We start from the raw sequence: 15,289 nt of genomic DNA, 5'->3' as shown, positions 1-15,289 counted from the left end.
GCAATGCTATTCATCACTTTGAAAGTCTTCATCCACTTAAGATGATAAATGGGGAAAGCACCCACGCTGCCCCTGTAGCAAGATCAGCCCTGAAAAGAGGAGGCGCTGCCAGTAGGGGGGCTCTCCAGGTATGGGGCAGGGGTAGGGTGACCACGGGGCAGTGGGCTCCACTTTCCAGGGTCCCTGGGGCCTCGGCGCTGGCTCGGGCCACCCAGGTAGGAGGTGGCTGGGGGACAGTCACAGGCGCTCCTTAACCCGTTGCAGGATGTCCGTCCTGGGTTCGCAGGGACCACATGAGGCGATTTAAGAACTCACTCTCCTACTCTGAGCCTTTCCCCTGCTGACTTCCTACGATACAGGGCAGTTCCTAAAAGTACTCCTCCCACCCCCATGAATTACAATTTTTGGTAACTTAAACCTATTTATCAATAGCTAATTAATAAGGTCTAAGTCCTGTGATGACAGGGTGATTAAACGGTTTTTGGAATAATCCATTTTTAATTAAAGTGCTACCCTCTCTTGGTTTCTGGATAGATTCAAAAGAAAGCTTTAACAGATGCCTTGTTTTTAAATACACATTATATGAGGCCAATAATTAGAAGAATTCATGCTTTTAATTACATTTTAATTATTCTTCGCCTACTGATGCAAAGTTAAATATTCTTTCTTTATGGTACTAATACTGCTAACCAAAGCCAGCAGACAACTAGCAGGAATTTTTCCGTGTGTGAAGTCCTGTTGCAAAGAGCTGTGGAACAAAGGTAGTCTTTGCCCTCTTCCTGACAGACGGCGATCTATTTCTGGTGAACTGCCTGGCCTGGAAGTGCTCTCCTGGCTCCCGGCTGTAAGAGTCACGCTCCCAGGCAGAAGCACCGGCTGGGTGGTAAGGGTCTGGGTGTCCCCTTCTCCTGTCCAGCCCCGAGGCAGAAAAGTCCCGTGGCTTCTCCATCCCCTCCCTGTGCATGCTGCGAAGCACCTCACCAGGGTGACCCACGCAAACAACCAAACCACCCATCAAAATTCAGAAAGCTTACAGGGGCGATGAGAACCTGCAGGTGGGGGGCAGAGGGGGTCACCTGTGAAGGTGCGCTTCCCCGTCTGCCATGCTGGGTGCCCCCGGCGCTGTTTCAGGCCCTGCCCTCACTGCCAGCACCCGTGGGCTCCCCTTGTACCAGGGCTGCTGCAGACCCTCCTCGGCGCTCCCTCGAGTCCACCTGGCTGCTCTGCTGGCCTTGAACCAGGTCCCCTCATGGCCTACCTGCCCACCCCGGAGGTGGTGGCTACAGGAGGCTCTCAGTGGCCTCCCCTCTCTCTCACCATCAAAAGTCCTTCCTAGGTGAGCCCTTTCCTCTCTCCTCCCTCTTGCCCCCCTAACACACACACCCTTCATGGCTATTACTCTTGCACATGGCTGTGCCCTTTTTCCCTACTGGACTCGAAGGGAAGTCGTAGACACAGGCCCAAGGCACCCTGTACCCAAAGCTGGGTACAGTGATGAGCACACAGTAGGTCCTCAGTAAACATCTGAGGAAAGGATAACAGGTGGCAGGGACGGTTGGCCTGAACACGCCCAATGTTCCAAACAGAACACACACAAATACACGTGGCCTTACCTCCAGCTGCCCTGGAGGCGCCCTGGGTGGAGACCTGGCTGTGTGCTCACCTGTCTCCCTGTAGTCAGTGGGACCGTGGGACTGGCTCTCGACAAAGGGAGTATTAGCAGAAGTGACGTGTGCCGCTTCCGGGCAATGCTTTTAAGAGTGAATGTGAGCTCTCCCCGCTTTCTCCCTCCCCTCTCAACGGGGACAGAGGCGTCAGGCGGCAGAAGCAGCCCCGACACTGGAGGAGGAGGACAGCCATGGGGCCAGCCTCAGACCACAACCTGGGCCAGAAATGAACATCCACTGTGCTCAGCCACTGATATTTTGGTTTTTGTTGTTAGTGCAGCAATGGCTATCCTATGCTGACACACAGAGGAGTTTAGAATGTGGTAAAAGTAGAAATTTTAAGTCAGGGAGGTAAAGATGTGATTCTAAAGATGGTGGGTCAATGCGTCATTCCATGGGAGGCAAAGAGGCCAGTGTCTGTGCTTACTCATCACTCATAAATGCATTTTAGGGAAACCAAAATGCTAAACGTAAAAAACAAAACCATATGGATATGTGGATTTGTCACACTATATATACCGATGGGGAAATATTTCATAACTGTACAGAACATTTTTTAAAGAAAATCATAAAGATAAAAGAAGACAGAGCAAGCAGTTGAACTGTCTTGAAGCAGCAGAAGTGCCCTAGGTGAGTATGCAAAAGGCATCAGCTGTACAGGGAAGGATGAACTTGACACTTTAAAAGTGTGCATCAAACTGAGAAAAATGTTTTGACAAACAGAACAGTAACATGGAGAGCCCTAGTACGAAATGCTCTTGGAGATCAGCAGATTGACCACGGATGTCCCAGCCAAGGACAGACAAGCCACAAAGGCAAATGCCAGAGAAGCACCGGCAAGAGAACTTCAACCTCACTAGTAATCAAAGTAGTGCAAATAAAGGTTATTACTTTTCCCTTATCAGTTGGTAAAGATCAAAAATGATAAAGGCAACATAGTCAACTCTGGGGCCCGGGTGGGGACAGGCACTCATGCGTGTGTGCACCTGTGTGTGCGCGCCCAGCTCAGTGGCAGACAGCACGGGTTCTCGAGGCTGCCTGGCTCCTCCAAGGCCCATCTGTCTGCTGTGGGATCACAGGCCAGTTTCTGAAAGCCTTTATGGGTCCTATGAAGTGCAAAGGGTGCCACCCTTCACCTCATAGGTATTAAATGAGAAAATTCCTAGGAAGCACGTAGTGTGTCCTCAGTGGACGCAAACATCATGGACAGCTATGAGGGAGAGAGCGTTCTAGAGGGCAGGTCAGCTTTGTGCATCACAATATCCTCCAGCAATTCCATTTGCAGGAATTTACCCCCAAAGAGATTACCAGTTACACACTCAAGGGATGGAAGGGTAAGGTGGGTCACTGCGATGCTGCTCATGATGGGACGGGCGTGAGCGGATTATGGGGGGGCCCCACAGCCGCAGTGTGTAGCCCTAGCTCAGAGACAGAAGACCTGTCCACTTGACACCGGAGGAGGAACAAAGTCAGCCTAGTGTGATCCCAGCAGATCAAAGTCCGTCTGTCTGCGCCCCTGGAGAGACCGGAGCACGTCTGCCACAGCAACGGGGGTTAGTGAACCTCTGTATCACCGGGGGTTTTTTATACCTGGTTTATAATGTTCTGTGCTGCCCGAATTTCCTGTTGGAACATGTAGTATCTTTTTATCAGAAAAAGCTGTTTCATTTTGAAAATGTTTTTTGGAAGAGAGGAAAGACCAGCTGCCCTGCACCAGTCTTGCCCCCCACTGCACTCACTCCCCCTCCCCCGCCCCCAAAGGCCTTTTAGGACGCTGGGTCCAGGGGACACAACCCACACGGCGGTGATCCGGGACGACTCCACGAAGCTGCCACAAGGGGTCGCCCGTACACCCCGCCTGCAGCAGCCTTGAGTCTGGTTGGCGGGACCGCAGCTGGGTAGGCAAGGCTCCTTGGTGCGGGGTGTGGATCCAAGACACCCCAACGCCAGCTCAGCCCTGCTTCAAAGGCCCACTTGACTTCCTTCTCTGGAGTCAGATTGCGAGGAGACCCCCCTGTCTGCCGAAAGAGATACGCGTCCTGCAGGGGCACCGGGGATGCCAGGGCCTGGGTGAACAGCCCCCCTCCCCGCACCGCACCACGGCCGGCCGCTGCCCTCAGCAGACCGCCCGCCCCTCGGGGAAACACCACCGGCCTGGGCTTCCACTGGAGTGTGGGGAGCAAGAGACAGGATGGGGCCAAACAGCCTGCAAGGAGGGAACGAAGGCGACCAGCCTCTGGTGCTCTCTATGCCCCCCCAGGAACAGAAGGAAGCTTCTCTGCCCAGGGGCCCGGTCTGCTCGGCAGAAGCAAGCCTGCCACCGGAAACGGATGCAGCAAATCTGCACAGGGCACATCACCTAGACCGTAGACGACACGAGGTTCGCCAGATGCCAGGAAAGAACTCCGATTCAGCACACAGCTCGGATCTGAGGGGACTTCGGTTCGCAGCTTCTGGGCCCCCCAGCGAGATGCACTGCTGCACGGCAGGGGCAGGGGCAGGGGCGGGAAGCCGGGGCTCCCAGCACAAGCAGCCTGGAGACAGCGGCCCTGACGCTGCCCAAGTCCAAGGCCCTCACCTTCGGGGGCACCTGGGTGCCCACCGCCCACCGCACTGGCCTGCAGCGGCGCTGGTGCACGGTGTCAGCCCCCCAGGCCCTGCAGCACGGTGTCGCGGGGGCCGACGGTTCAAGGGAGTTCTTTCCGCCCACCTAGTTCTGGGACGACCGGGGGTCCCCAGGGCGCCAGGAGCTACACAAACACTTGTAGCGCAGGACAGTCCGCTGCCTTTCCTGGCCTTCCTCGCCTTGGGCAGAGAACAAGCTCGGCGATGCCTCAAAGCGCCAGCCTGCCCAGAAACTTCAGTAACTAGGGAAGGAGAGTTCTTTATGGAATTTCTATAGTCTGGTTGCTAGTTGTCACTTCTTTCAGTGTGAGCAGGTGTTTTATCCTTAAACTACAGAGCCAGCGCTCTCCCCTCCCTACTCGGGGGGCATTCCCACGGAGCAAACACAGGATGCACCAAGGCCCTTGAGACTGCCTTAGAATAATGATGCCCGTTCTGCACCTCCCGGGGACTTAACTAATTTATAAGGCAATTTTAATAATAACTATATATTAATTCCACATTCCCTTTTTACCTATTTCAGTGACTACGAACTGTTAGGAATTAGGTAATATATTACAATAGGCTTCTAGGGACTTTTTATTAACTAATGCCCCATATTTAAAAAACCTTCCCGTCAAATGAGAAACATTAAGAGACGCGGTCCCTTTTATAATTGCTTCTAATAGACTTGATATTCAGGTCCCGGCCTTAACAGACAGCCCGGGTAGTGCTTCCCTAAATTGCATTTAACTTTTCATTTTCTTTCTGTCACTGGCCAACAGAATAATTCTGAAAGCACACAAATGGTCATTTTACCGTGTCAGCCTGTAGCTCTCAAGAGGCCTATAAATTTGGAAAATTCGAGGATCACTCGTGCTAAGAGACAGCAGCCGTCCTGCCCAGGCTGTCACTGCAGTAGCCCTGCTTTGTAGGTCTGCTTTTTTGCTTGCCGGGTAAACCTATTTGCTGAAATATTAACACACACGGTAAAGTACACACGTGTTCGGTGTCCAGACTGATGAAGTTTCAAGAATGGATCCCTTTGATCAAGATCCAGAACCTTTCCAGTCTGGCAGGTGCCACCCTCGTCTCTCCCCCTGGCCTCTGCTTCCCCATCGCTACAGGCTTGCCTGTCGGAGAGCTTCATGAAACGTGGGAGGATAATACCCGTGGGAGGATAATACCGCACAGGCCCTTGAGTCTAGTCGTCCGCCTGTGTTCTCACGTGCAGCAACAACCCATTTGTCCACACCGCTCAACGGCACTCAGTCTAGTCGTCGGTTTACCCATCTCTACGGGGGGCTTTGGGTTCCCCAGTTTTAGAGCACCCCAGTCCATGCACAGAATGTTCTTGTGCACGTCTTCCGCTGGGTGCCAAGTGGAACTGTTGGTCGCCGGGTATGGAGGGCTCAGCAAGCCGTCTTCCAGCGATTGTTCCAGTGTCTGTTTTTTATGTTTGCTGTTTTTTTGCCTGACAGGGAAGAAAGCTTCAAGCCCATGCCTGCAGGAAGCAGAGGCGTGAACCTGAGTGTGAGGCATCAGGGCGCCTCGCCAGGCCTGGGAGCTGCTGGGACCCTCCTGCCTCCCTCGGCCACGTCGGGCAAAGGAAGCAGAAACAACCTTCTCCTGAAGTCAGACCTTTCCTGTGGGGCAACAGTGCCCACGGCCCTCCCTTGGCCTCAGGGCAGGATCACACATCTCTGAGAGCGGCAGGCAGGTGGCTTCTGATGCCCCCTCTGAGCCGGAGCCGAGCTGGTCTCTCTGCAAGTAGACCTCTCAGCAGGAGCGAAAACTCGGTCAGGAACGGGGAAGGGGGAGTGAAAAACACAAACCAGTTCAGCTAGGGAAGGGAGCTGCCCAGGCCAGCATGGGGGGCAGGGGGGGCACCCAGAAGTGGCTGGGAAAGGTCATGCCCTTTGGGAGTTCCTGAGCTGAGCTGGGCCACAGGGCCAGGGCCAGAAAGGGGCCAAGAAGGGCAGGGCGACGTCCAGCCAGTGATGAGTGAGGCCCAGTTGTCCTCGGGCCTGTCCTCCCTGCTTCCAGTGGACGACTGGAATCTAAGGACCACAGAGAGAAGGGGCGGGTGGGGGCCCCCACGGGATGGGGGCCCCACGGCACCAGGAGGGACAGGGATGCTCAGGGATGGGCTGGGACAAAGGGGGTGGCAGACAGCCCCCGGCACTGGGGGAAGCCAAGCGGGCAGTTGAGGTGACGGCTCCCTTGTCCACCCGGCACTTCCAGGCAGAAGAGAGAAGAGGCCCAGCCTCCCAGGACTGTCCCAGTAAAGCCACCAAGCTGAGGATCCTTTGTTTTCATTTCCAAATTCAAAGGGCCCTCGGCTAAGCCAGCGTCTGATCCGCACTCAAAGCCATAGGGGACCCCTGGTGAGCCCGACACAGAGGAGCCTCAGCTGTGACAGCCCAGGGGGCTCGGAAAATTGAGGCCCCAGAAGCCAGTTTTAGAAGTTTATGAATAATAAATGCAATTAATGTGATGGAAAACAGAATCTGGAAGCTAAGCTGAGGCCCTGGGGCGGGTGACTCACCAGGTCACCCTCCCCTGTCACTTCCTGCTGCCCAAGCCTCTCAGAACAGACAGGTGGTCTGGAGGCAGGGCACCGCAGCCCAGAACAAAGAACAGCTGGGGCCTGGGTCTGGCTAGAGGACAAAGGCCCCCCAGAACCCACCCCCTTCTTTAGCTCTGGGCACAGGGCGCCCTGGTGGGAGGGCTCCTCTCTGGCCTCAGCTCCCACCCCTGTGAAATGGGGAACGCCGACCGTGCTTTGCCTGGATGTTGTCACCTAAGTGTCCTGGGGGTCAGAGTCTCCAAGGGCTGCAAGCAGAGGACTGCTGTGGTCCCCCCCACCACACTCCCATGGCGTCCCCCACTTGGGCTCTGGCTCCAGCCCCACACTGAGGTGCTCGTGCTCCTCTGAGGCCAGGTGGCACAGAGGCGTCCCTTCCAGGCTCTCCGCGTTCCGAGGCCTGCCTGGTGCCTGGCACTGACGGTTCCTTCAACAAACGTCGGGGGAGGCAGGTGTGGAGGGGAAGCAGTGAGGAAGAAGAAAGGCGGGGGGATCTGGGGGAGGAGAGGAAGAGCCTGCGGTCCAAGCGGCCCAGAGCTCCCCCTGACTTGCTGGCCCCAGCCTGGTTTCAGGGGGCTGCTCTGGCCTAGGGGAGGTGGGGGAGAAGGCGCAGGGCACAATCTGGGCTCCAGTGGGGGTGGGGAGGGAAGGGATCCCCGTGCCTGGCTTTGAGGGCTGGCCCAGGACAGGATGCTCCTGCTCCACACGATCAAGAGCTCCGGCGGGTGGAGAGCTGAGGAGACCCCCGCCCCTGCTGTGGCCGCGGGCCCAGTGTCCCCGGGAGGCCTCGGGGCTGCCGCAGACTCCCCTCATTCCCCCCGGGGCCGCCCGTGAAGATGCCTGAGGTGTTCCCAGGAAGGCTCTCTCACTCACTACAAATTGCGTCTTTATGGAAAAATCAATGGCATTGCCTCCTTGGTCTTCCACACTTGTTGCTGGTCTAAAGTAATTACTCCACAGGGCGGCGGGCCGGAACTGGGCCCGGGTCCCCGGGAGCGCCTGCCTGTCGCCCCAGCCCTGCGTCTCGGTGGGCACGGGTGGGGAGGGGGCAGGAAGGGACGCCGCCTGGAGAGATCCACCTGTCACGCCCGGCTCTCGGGCTTATTCCTCAGGTCTGCCGGCGATGCCATCACACACCTGCTATGCACCTGCCATGCGGCGCTCGGACGGCGGGGTGAGCGGGGGCAGCCCGAGGCCCTCAATCCACACAGAGACAGACATTCCCCGAGTGAAGCTGAACACAGCAGAAGCCACGTGCCGAGCCGGGAGAGCACAGCCACGGGGACGGAGCTCACCGGAAGACTCCCTGGAGGAGGGGGCCTGCGGCCGAGGGCGAGTGGGAAATCTGGACGTAGGCCCGGAGGGGCAGGGCATGTGAGCGGAACAGCAGCAGGGTCTGAGGAGGCAGCCGGGGCTTGGCAGGGGGAGAGAGGGGGGCTGCAGAGGGAGCCAAGGGAGTGGGGATCCCCAGGGTGTGGCCCGGGAGTCGAGGGCAAGAAAACACCCTCCTGCCGCCCACTCGTGGCCCAGCCACTCTGAACATTAACTTCTCAGCACAGGCTACTTCTTTCTTCCACGATTCCTTTCAGTGATAGCTTGTTTAAGTACCAGCATCAATTGGCCAGCAATTTCAGGAACAAATGCTTCTCTGCTTGTCTCCAAGTGCAGCCACTTTTATTTGTCCCCAAGTATTTGGCAGGAACCAGTTAACATCAATAAAGAAACATCAATTTTTAACAGCCACGTGAGATGCAAAACCTTCAGATAGATTTTTTTTTTTTTTTGTCAGCAAACCGGGCGCCTGGAGGAGCACTTATTAATAGCCACTGGAGACGCACGGCAGGCCTGGGAGACAGGGCTCCAGATTTAGCCTGGATTAAGGAGACACTGCAGGCACCGGACCTCTCGGCGTCATAAATAACGCTGAAATTTTACACTGTGGTTGAACTCTTCGTTGTCACAGTCGTTTAGGTCACAGCGTGTGTGATGCCGTATAGCAAAATGACAAATCTCTTTCTCAACTGCTAAGTGCATAGAGCCCATTGGAATAAATCCAACCAAACTGCCCGCTACAGGTGAGCAAGCAGAGACACGGGCGGTGGGGGCGGGGGGATGTCAAGGGGGTCGTGGACGGTGGTTTCTGGAGGCACGAGGACAATGCAGAGAGCAGGCCTGTCTCCTGGGTGTCCCTCGCCATTTCCTGCCACGTCGCCTCATCATGGTTCCAAACCCTCGGTAAGACAGGAGTCTGGTACCCAGGCTCTCCCCCAGACAACCAAGTCCCACCTCAGCTAATGAAAGGGGCAGAGAAATGCAGGAGGAAGAACGCAGTGATGCCTCTTGGCGTGAAATATGAGGATGGAAGTGCACTGATGTAGTGGGTGATCCTCCAAGTCCTGCTGGCTGGACCACTCACTGCCCAGATGTTAGCCCCAAGCACATCACGGACCAGCGAGACTCCAGGAGGCACTGAGGAACTGGGTGGGACCTCAGAGGGTGGCCCCCGGGCACCGGGTTTCTGGCACAGACACTCAGCTGAGCACCGGGTACGCAGACCCATGTGCTCCCCGGCCATGGAGAATCGTCCCAGCGGCAGGGACGCTGCACCCCAACGCTGTGCCTGTTGGGCAGGAGAAACAGTGCCCGTCTTACAATCGTGCCCTGGCTCAGAGCCCCAACCAACAGAGCCGGCTGCTTCCTGTCTTGGGCCAGACTGGTCTGACTTTGTGGGTTGTCAGAAAAATGGAACCTGCAGGGCACTTTAGCCTCTAACGTGCAAGGGCACGACCACCCCGACAGCCCGGCCCCAGCAGGGCAGCCGTCCTGGAGGAGAATGTTCTTCCCGGACTGGTTGCTCTCCTCGGAGCAGAACTGTGGAGCCTCAGCTAACGGCAGCTCCTGGGGACTGAAGGGTGGCCTCTCCCCGTCCTTTAACAGTAAACAGGCGGAATGCTTCCCAGGAGAAGGGGATCTGTCCTCCTGGACAAGCCAGTGGCATGGTTTTCCTCGCAGGAATACAGACGTGTGTGCCCTTGGGCCCTGGAGTGGAGGTTTGAGGGGCTGCTCCAGTCTGGTCATGGCCTCGGCGGGGGGAGTATGTGATGGCCGGGGCCCCCGTAACTGGCATGTCTCACATGCACCCAGAGCCCACAGAGGCCACACCTGGGGCCTGCACTTCCTGGCCCCGCACCTCCCTGGGCTGGGCGACCTTTGCCAGGATGGGGAGCAGCACCAGACCCCCAAATCCTCTCCCCGAGGGGCCAAACCCAGGCAAAGCGGGGCCCGCACAAAGGCCTGGGGGCCGGGCACGGGCAGGCTGGGGCGCCTACTGGGCCTCCCTGAGCAGCTGGGTCGGCTGCAGGACCCCAGCCAACGGTTTTAGCTTCCTGGGAGCCTCCTCTGCAAAGAACATGCCCCAGGTCAAAGGGACCTGGGCCGGACATGGCCACTCCAGAGAGCTGGTTCCCCAGCTATCTGCTGTCCCGGAGCCCAGCAGCAGCCTCGGGCAGGGTGGCTGGCGCCCCCGACCGGCAGCCGGCCCTGGGCCTAAATCATAAATCACATCGCGTCCTCTGAGGTGCGGCCACTCTCCGGCTTTGATGAATCCGTCCCTCAACTCCCCAGAGCAAATGCCAAATTTTACAAGATGAGGTTCCAAGAAATGTCCTTAATGATTTTATGTTGGCTTTTCGTCAGGCATAGCGATGGTCCCTTTATAACGACTCTAAACGACATCCACTGGGCCCTGTCCCCGGCCGGGTGACCCTGGCTGGAAATGGACCTTGCCCCCCACCCCGCCCCTCTGTCCTTCCCTCTGCTGCCTCACCTTCCCAAGGCGCAGGTGGTCGGACCCTTCGGTCTTCCCCACCTTGCTGAGTAGCAACTCCAGCCTTCCAGGTGCTCAAGTCAAAAACCCTGGAGTCACCCTTGATCTGCCAGCAAACGCTGCTGGCTCCACTGGGTCTGGAGCGGATTCCCTGATAACTGTGGGGCCTCCGGTTCACCAGGCCTGGCCTAAGATATGCCCAGAGCTCACCTGTTCTCACCTCCCCTGGACCCCCTGGCACCAGTTGGCCCCCCCTTTACCCCTCTCCCCGACTCAGGGCCTCCTCATCGGCCCCCTGCAGCCAGGTCTCACCGCCTACCAGGCCAAGTCCCTCCTCTGCTCCACACCCAGCCCCGGCCCCTCTTCTCTGCCCCTCGGGCCTCTCCTGCAGTTCCTCTCCTGACACCCCAGGGCTCAGCCCCCCAGAACCTCTGGGGCTCATTCAACCTCTTTGCAAGGCCTTCAAAGCCACCCTCTTCAAAACTGCAGATCATGCCCAGGACTCCCTCTGTTATCTCTCCTGGTTTTACTTTCTCCCCCTAGTATTTGCTACCACCGGAGATGCCGCACAGTTTACTTATTTAAGTACATCTCCCCTCTAGCTCCACAGACAAGGACTCCTCTGTTCCTTCTCCCTGCTCCTAGAACAGTGCCTGGCACCTGTAGTTACCCCATAAATGTGTATCATCCAAAGAACTGGCACAGCAGGCTGGGAATAAGCCAATACTGCCAGCCCACAGGCGGCCTGCTTGCCAAGGACCGGCAGTGAGGGGGGCGGCGTGGCGCACGTGGCAGCCTGCCAGGCCAAGGGCTGTGACAGGGTCAAGAGAGCTTCTGCTGTACTGTGGGCAAGCCCTCTGAACGGTCAACTCAGAGCTCCCTGCAACGGACAACCCCACGTGTGCTTCCTAGCAAGTCCCGGCCACCCCTACTACATCTGGCAATGACTCTGGAGACTCCTGGTCCCGTAGGCACAGTGAGCCTGGTTTATGCCGGCTCCATCAAGCCCAGAGAGATCTGCTCTGGCTTTCTCAGGCCTCCTGAGACGGCATCTCAGTCTGCCTGCAAGACCGCCCTGCCCTTTACCACCTCTCTGGTGAGGCTGGCCTTGGTCTGGCCCTGGGACCACCTGGGAGCGATTGCCACACAGCACGTTGCAACACCAACACGCGCTCCTTATCTGCCAGTGCAGGGGCGCCGAGCCGATTCCTTGATAACCACTGGGCCGTCGGGCTCACCAGGGCCGGTGACCACATCCACAGGAAGGGAGGCCGCCTGGAAGGGCGCACAGCCCAGGGTGAGGTTTGGGGGGGCTGCGACCTTGCTCTGATGCGCATGACTTCGGCCCCCATCAGGTGGATGCTGAATCCTCCAGGGGTTGAGCGAGGAGTCGTCCTTCCCCACCACCAGAGGAGGAACCAGCCCCGCTCCTTCTCTTCCTCGGGAACACCTGCTCTGGGCCAGGCCGCCCTAGGCCCTGGGGCACAGCTTGTTCTCCCAACACCCTGACTCCAGCCTGCAACCTGCTGGGCCCGGGCTCCTGCGACACTGTCCGTCCCTGCTGGTGACCTCCATCCACCCCTCCATGTCCCGTCCCCTCTCTACCCCACCTCTCCCCGTGCCCAGTCCCTGTTATCTCTGAAGGGCCACACAGTTCTAGAGGCTGCAGCAACCTCCAGAGGCCATCCCCTGGCTCTCAGGTGATGGCTCCTGGGCTTTCTGGCTGAGGCTGACCCTGAACCAGGAGGCGGTGGTCCTGCCCCTGCTTAGGCATGCTCCTTCCACTCCAGGAGGCAGAAACTTCTTCCCTACCTAGAGTTGGCCAGATACTGCCCGATTCTGACAAATTAGCTTATACATCATCAGAATTCATAACATCAACGCTATTTGTCCTCTGTAACTTTTATAGAGCACTCCCCACAAGACAACTGGGCCTTTGCGGTACAGTGATAACTGTCAAGTCACTTAGCCTCCTGGTTCTTCACTTTCCCGGCCTAGAGAAGGGACCAACCATCGTCCCTACACTCAGAAGGTGACCGTGAGGACGAAATGGGCCGTACCCTCATCTGATCACAGAGGGGCAAGGGCCCAGCCTGGGCTGGTGTGCGGGCAGTCCTCAGGAAATGCCCATGGCGCTGTGGCTACCACCACCACTGGGCTCCCCTAGAACCACGCTCCACGGGAGCAGGGCCACCCGGTGGGCTCAGGACATCTGGCCAAAGGCTGGCTGCAAGAGAAGGGGTCTGACTCGGGGGGCTTGCCCTGGCCTCACAGGTTTCACGTCTTACATGCTGGCTCAAGAATTTCTCAGGCCTCCGCATATCCTTTCTGGAAACCACTGTCCGCCCGTGTCATTTCTAAGACCCCAGGGTTGTACCCTGTCCCTGGGAGACCTGTCCCAGTGTTGTCATAAGACCTGCTCACCTCCTGCCCTGGTTCCTCTGCTTCTTGCCCAGGGCCTAAGGGGACCTATAAGGGCCAGGCCTGTGTGTACACATACACACACACACACACAGCTGTGACCCCAGCAAGCAGAGTGGGGTGCGTGCTCAGCTGGGTGTGCTCACCACACACAAACACACACACTCACTGGAGGCTGGGGCATGAAACACAGCCTGGCCCCAGCTGAAAGTGCAGCGCCAGGCCCTGGGGATCTCTCCGTCCAAATTCCCAAACCTCATGAAAGCACAGCCCGAGGGCAGGGCCTCTCCCACTTCAGGCAGGAAATGCACTGACGGGAGGCAGGACAGGGACCAGACAACGCAGCTCAGTGGGAGGAAAACTTGGCCTGCGCGGTGTGACCCAACACCACCAGGCGGCCAAGCGAGAAGTGGGGGACTCACCCCCCAGGATCCTTCCTCACCCCTCACCGCAATGTCTGATCCACTACTGAGTCCTCTGCTCCAGCTCCAAACCCACCCTCCACCCGCCCTCTCCTCCCAAAGCCTCCGGCCCAGCCTGGCCCTTCTGCGGCCACCACTGTCTACTCACCACCCAAAGGCACAGCCTCAACTCCCAGCTCCCTCCCCACTCACAGAAACCTCTGAGGGGCATCTTGGAGGCCCGGTCCTGCCACTAGCTCTCCTCTTACCTGCTGGGCCCCACCCACTGTGCCCTGTCACCATGTGGCCAGTGCCAGCTGGCTCCTTGCCCCCCTCAGCCTCAGCCTGAGGGTCATGCTGGGCCATGGCAGCTCCTCGCTCTTCCCAGGACTCCAACTTATCACCACCTGTAATTCTCCTGCTTGTCTGTCTCCCCCCCCCCCCCGCCCCAGAATGTTGGCTGGGACCTTGGCCAGCCCCCCAGCGCCAGCCCCCCTGGGCCAGCCTGAGCCCTTCTGAACGTGGGCACTGCTGAGTCACCTAGTGAAGCAGCAGACAGGAAACCAGGCCTGATTTCTCCAGAGCAAAGGCGGTTACAGGCTGAGCGATGTCCCCCCAGTCCTCACAGGCTGACGTCCTAACCCCGCAATGTCAGAGTGACCGTACTGGGAGATGGGCCTTTAAAGGGCTAAGTTAAACTGAGGTCTTTAGTGGGGCCTAATCCAATCTGACTGGCGTCCTGGTAAGAAGAGGAACGAACATAAGACACTTGCACGGGGGCAAGGCCACGCCAGGACACAGGAAGCAGCCTTCTGCTGGCCAAGGAGAGAGGCCTCAGAAGAAATCAAACCTGCCAACACCTTGACCTTGGACTTCTAGCCTCTAGGACTCGGAGAAAATAAATCTCTGATGCTTGAGCCCCCCATCCACGGTACTTCGTTATGGCAGCCCTAGTAAACCAGGCACCTCGGGGCCAGAGGGATGAGAAGGGTCCCCAGACGGCGGGAGGCTGTGGACACAAACCACCAGGGCTTGAATCACCCAGGACCTGAAGGCTGAACCAGGGTACCACCAGGGTCAAAGCCAAGAGCTCGGAGGAGGAGGCCAGACAGAGGATGGACGTGAGGACACCACCCTCAAGCCAGCTCCAGCCATAGCGCCACGGCCTGCTTGCCACGAGGGGCCAGGATTTGGGGGGCAGAAAAGTGAAGTGGACCCCCAACCGGCCCACCCCGGGCTGGGGTCCCGGCTCCCCACCCCCACGAAGAAGGACTGCCAGTCCGAAGCATACAGACGGCAGCCTCTCGGAGATTCATTTCTTGCCTCTTCAAAGCATTATGGATTGATTGCCAAGTCTTGCTGTAAATCAAAAGAAAGTCACTACTCATTACCTACTTAGAATTCCCTGAGTTCTTCCTGGGAAACCATTTCTCAGCTGTTTGATCTCTGAGCCACCAGCACTATCTCTAGGCATGCCACCCATCACGGCAGCCACCAGACGCTTTTTTCTTCCAGGCTCCTTCCTCAGCACCTAGATGAATTTGCACCTTTCTCCAGTTTCAAGAAGAGCTGCCAAGATAAATGATTCAAAGACTCCAGCTCAAGCTGAAAATATATGGACTGTGTACAGCTGGTTCTGAATAAGCCCGCGCTGGAGGGGAAGGCGCCAACCACACTCATGTTGCACGGGTCACGCTGGCAGCCAGGCCCCAGACTCGCCAGGATGCTCTCCGGTGTCTTTTCACCCAGGGAGAGGGACACTCGTCCAGCTTCTGCCAGCACC

The 15,289-nt window shown here is 57.6% G+C and overlaps 1 protein-coding gene across 2 annotated transcripts in view; it reads right to left on the bottom strand.

Moving 5' to 3' along the window:
* PEPD (peptidase D) overlaps positions 1 to 15,289 on the bottom strand; it is a 109,622-nt gene that overhangs the window by 33,200 nt on the left and 61,133 nt on the right. The gene's annotated exons all lie outside the window — the stretch shown is intronic.

This window comes from Canis aureus, chromosome 1, assembly GCF_053574225.1.
Source record: "Canis aureus isolate CA01 chromosome 1, VMU_Caureus_v.1.0, whole genome shotgun sequence".
NCBI lineage: Eukaryota > Metazoa > Chordata > Mammalia > Carnivora > Canidae > Canis > Canis aureus.
The sequence above is the reverse complement of the archived record's forward strand: the minus strand, read 5'-3'. Positions and strand labels throughout refer to the sequence as shown.